Below are 5,000 nucleotides of genomic sequence, written 5' to 3' on the forward strand. Positions count from 1 at the left end.
CACCCGCATCTGCGGACAACGGTTCCCTCTAACTGGACGACAACGGCAAAGATGGGAGACGCCACACACCCCGCCGGGGGCCGGGACGTCGGGGGTTTTCACACCCCTTTTTCCCCTTCCCCGAGGGGAACCCATCCGGGAAAGCGTGCGACAAAAAAAGGTTGCCACCGACCGCGAGAGGCCACGGGGCCCCCCCAAACCCGGCTTTAGCGCCCGGCCTCGCGGCGATCGGCTTTTTTTTTTCCATCCCCCGGAAAAAAACAAAACCAAAAAAAAAAAAAAAAACCGGGGGGGAAACGGCAAACCAGGAGCAGAAAAAAACGATAAAAAGGCACATGGCGCGTCGCAGGACCCGTGCTAGCCACGGGGGCCGCGGGCCCGGGGATGGGGGGTGGGGGCGAGGCCCGCGCCTCTCACTCCCCAACGACACCACCGCCACCCACGAGGTTTTTCTCCCTGCCCCCCTTCGCTTTTCGCTTGGGGGCGGGGCCCGCACGCCTCTGCGGACGCTTGGCTTTTTCTCGGTGCCGCGGCTTAGGGCCGCAAAAGGGAGCGGCGGGCAGAAAGCCCTCACACCCCCAGAAAATACGGAGGAGACCGGGCGGGCAGACCCCCACGCTCTGCCCCGCACGCCTACAAGCGAAAGAAAACGAAGCGGGGACCCCGTTCGCAACCCAGCCCGCCGGGCCACGGTGGCTCGGTCCGCACCGGCCACGACAACTGAGGAAGGGCGAGGCGCCGCCGCCTCGCCCGCGCCATCTCTCTCTCTCTCGGCCCGGGGGCATTTTTCCCCGTCGCGTTCGGGTGTCCGCACGCGGGCGGGGCCGGCCACCGCGGCCGGCCGCCGCCCCTGAAACAAATTCCGCCCGCAAAAGCGCGGGTCCCCGGCTTAAGGCCGAGGAAGGGGGAACGAGGGCCACAACAACTCGGGGCGGGGGACACAACCCGGTCTTCGGGGACGGGCCGGGGGTGGGGTGGTAAAGCCTCGAACGAAGCTCGAGCAACGGTTAGACAGAGGCGCCCCCGGCCGACGTCTGCCCCCGGCTGCCGGGCCCACACCGTGGCCCACCGAGACCGCCAGCCGAAAAACAAAAAAAAAAAACTGCACCCCGCCGAGGGGGGCCCCCCGGCTTAAGGCCGAGCACATAAGGGACGAGGCGCCGCCGCCTCGCCCGCCAGCCACCGGCATTCGCTTCCCCGCCCCAGGGCTGGGGCGGGGGGGAGGGAGGCGGGACTGGACCGGAATCGGCAGCAGCACGACCAGAGCGGGGGGGACCCGCCTGCGGCTTCTCTGCCTCCTCCACGCCCTTCCCTTCTCGCCTCGGCCGCCCGCGCGGCAACACTCTCTCTGGGCAAGCAGCACACGCTTCCTCGGCATCACGACAAGCTGGCCCCCCCCACCATCGGCACGATGGGTAGCACGGGGGAAGCGGGACGAGCCCCGCGACTCGGTCCCGCCGAGGCGGCAACACACTCCCTTCTCTCTCTGGGCAAGCAGCGGCAACGACGCCTCCTCGGCCTGGCAAAACAAAGCTGCCCCACCGGCACGATGGGTAGCACGGGAAGCGGGACGAGCCCCGCGACTCGGTCCCGCCGAGGCGGCAACACACTCCCTTCTCTCTCTGGGCAAGCAGCGGCAACGACGCCTCCTCGGCCTGGCAAACAAAGCTGCCCCACCGGCACGATGGGTAGCACGGGAAGCGGGACGAGCCCCGCGACTCGGTCCCGCCGAGGCGGCACACTCTCGGTTTCTCTCTCGGGCCTCCCTTGCCGGCGGCTCTCCCCTTCGTTTCTCTCTGAGCTCAGCGCCGGCGACCGGCCGGGCGGCCGGCCCGTAGCTTCGCCTCCGGAGGACACAGGCACGGTAGCAGCCTGGGGGAGACGACCCGTTACCTCGCTCCCATAATACGGAGATACGTGTCCGAGGCCGCCGATGCCTGCAAGTGACCGTAGCGTACGTGACCGGGGCAAAGCGGCGGCGCTAGCCGCCTCCTAGCATGACGTAACTGGAGGCAGCTGAAAACAGCGACCCCTTGGTGAACTTCCAGAGCCGGCGCGGACACCAGGTCTACCTCGACCGCGGACACCACGTCTACCCCGACCGCGGACAGCAGGTCTACCCCGGCCTGGGACAACACGTCTACCCCGACCGCGGACAGCAGGTCTACCCCGACCGGGGGACAACACGTCTACCCCGACCGCGGACAGCAGGTCTACCCCGACGGGGGGACACCACGTCTACCCCGACCGCGGACAGCAGGTCTACCCCGGCCTGGGACAACACGTCTACCCCGACCGCGGACAGCAGGTCTACCCCGACCGGGGGGACAACACGTCTACCCCGACCGCGGACAGCAGGTCTACCCCGGCCTGGGACAACACGTCTACCCCGACCGCGGACAGCAGGTCTACCCCGACCGGGGGACACCACGTCTACCCCGACCGCGGACAGCAGGTCTACCCCGACCGGGGGACACCACGTCTACCCCGACCGCGGACAGCAGGTCTACCCCGACCGGGGGACACCACGTCTACCCCGACCGCGGACAGCAGGTCTACCCCGGCCTGGGACAACACGTCTACCCCGACCGCGGACAGCAGGTCTACCCCGGCCTGGGACAACACGTCTACCCCGACCGCGGACAGCAGGTCTACCCCGACCGGGGGACACCACGTCTACCCCGACCTGGGACAGCAGGTCTACCCCGGCCTGGGACAACACGTCTACCCCGACCTGGGACAGCAGGTCTACCCCGACCGCGGGACACCAGGTCTACCCCGACCGCGGACAGGAGGTCTACCCCGGCCTGGGACAACACGTCTACCCCGACCTGGGACAGCAGGGCTGCCCCGACCACGGGCAGCAGGTCTTCCCCGTCCGGGAGACAAGGGTACCCCGCTGAAATTTGCCTCGTGTCCCGCCACCGGGCCAGGCCTGTCAGGCGGCCCCGGCCCTGGGTGGACCCAACCTCCCGGGGCCGCCCGCCACCGGGGTAGTCCTGTCGGCCGCCTCCGCGCCGGCCGCCCCCTGCGGCTTCTGACGCCGTGCCCGGCGGCGGCGGTGGCGGCGGCGGCGGCGGCCTGCCCCGGAGGCGGGAGACCGACCTGTGCGCCCCTCGGCCGTCGGGTAGCTTCGGCGGCCCCGTCCCTCCCGATATTGCCGCTCCCTAGACCGAGGCGTATTTTTGACCGTTGCTTTATTTTGCTTTTTTTCACGCACGCAGGCACGCAGGCACACGCCCTCACCCACGGCCACACGCGCACCCACCCCTTCCCTTCTTCTTTCGTCTTTTTCCCGAAAGGACGGCTCTCGCGTCGGGGCGGAACACCAACGCTTCGCCGGGATCCGAAATTCTCGGCCCATCCCATTTCCGTTCCTGCGTGCGCGGCCGGACGCCTCCCAGCCGAGCCGACGGGCGGCTCGCGGCCCGCGCCCGGCCTGCCGACGCGCTCGACCGGCCGCGGGGCGTCCCCGCCACGCCTGCGGGGAGCAGAAGCGGCACCGGCCAGCCGGCGGGACCTGGGGGCGGACAGCGGGGGAAAGGAAGCGGGCGGGAGGGTGCGGTGGGACGCGGCGGGAAGAAAGACGCCGGCCCCCGGCGTGACTCGACTCGAATCGCCGGCAGAAGCGGCGAGCGGGCGGGCGGGCGGCCGGCTCTTCGGCGGTCCGCGGAGGTCTTTGGCCCCGGGCCCGCCTCCGGGGGCTCGCCGCCGAGGCGTGCGGGGCCCGGCACGGAACCGCCGCTCCCGCGGCGGCGCCTTTCCGGGCTTTTCCCCGCCCCCTGCTGGGCGGGCGATGCCGGCCCGGCGGCCCCGCCCTCCGACGTCACCCTGCCTCGGCACCTCCTTCCGGGCTTGCCCCGCCCGCCCCCCTGCTGGGCGACGGTTCGGGCCGCCGCCGTCGGCCCCTCCCCGCCCACGCCCCGGGCGGCTCCTCCTCAAGCGGCCGGCCGCTCGGCACCGCGACAACGCCTGCGGGGGCTGAGGAGCGGGCCGACGGGGCCGCCGGCGGCCTGAGCCTCGGCGCCCTCCCTTTCCGAGGAAGCTTTCTCGCCGGCGCTCTCTCGGAGGCTTTCGCGCCCACGGCGGCTTCCTTCCCGCTCGGCCCCCGGCCGGCCCCGCCGAAACCTGCAGGCGGACGGCGGCCCCGCCGATCGAGCCAGGCGGGCAGAAACCGAGGCGGCGGCGGGGCCGCCGTCTGCTCGCGCCCGGACGGGGGAGGGAGCGCCGCCGGCTTCTGAGGGCTCCCTCCTTTCCTCTCGGGGAGACACGAAGGCGGCGACGCGCTCAGGCCGAGAGGGGCGGGCCGCTCGACGCGTCCCGCGGCGGCCCGCCGGCCGACAGCGGCTCTCCCCCGGCGGCCGGCCGACGGCAGGTCTACCCCGGCGGCCGGCCGACGGCAGGTCTACCCCGGCGGCCGGCCGACGGCAGGTCTACCCCGGCGGCCGGCCGACGGCAGGTCTACCCCGGGTGCCGGACGACAGAAGGTCTACCCCGGCGGCCGACCGACGGCAGGTCTACCCCGCGGCCGGCCGACAGCAGGTCTACCCGGGCGGCCGGCCGACAGCAGGTCTACCCCGGGTGCCGGCAGACAGCAGGTCTACCCCGGCCGCCGGCCGACAGCAGGTCTACCCCGCGGCCGGCCGACAGCAGGTCTACCCCGCGGCCGGCCGACAGCAGGTCTACCCGGCTGCCGGCCGACAGCAGGTCTACCCAGGGTGCCGGCCGACAGCAGGTCTACCCCGCGGCCGGCCGACAGCAGGTCTACCCCGCGGCCGGCCGACAGCAGGTCTACCCCGGGTGCCGGCCGACAGCAGGTCTACCCCGCGGCCGGCCGACAGCAGGTCTACCCGGCTGCCGGCCGACAGCAGGTCTACCCCGCGGCCGGCCGACAGCAGGTCTACCCCGCGGCCGGCCGACAGCAGGTCTACCCGGGTGCCGGACGACAGCAGGTCTACCCCGCGGCCGGCCGACAGCAGGTCTACCCGGGTGCCGGCCGA

The sequence above is a fragment of the Cyanistes caeruleus genome, unplaced genomic scaffold (genome assembly GCF_971803275.1).
Source record: "Cyanistes caeruleus unplaced genomic scaffold, bCyaCae1.hap1.1 HAP1_SCAFFOLD_254, whole genome shotgun sequence".
In the NCBI taxonomy this organism is placed as follows: Eukaryota; Metazoa; Chordata; class Aves; order Passeriformes; family Paridae; genus Cyanistes; species Cyanistes caeruleus.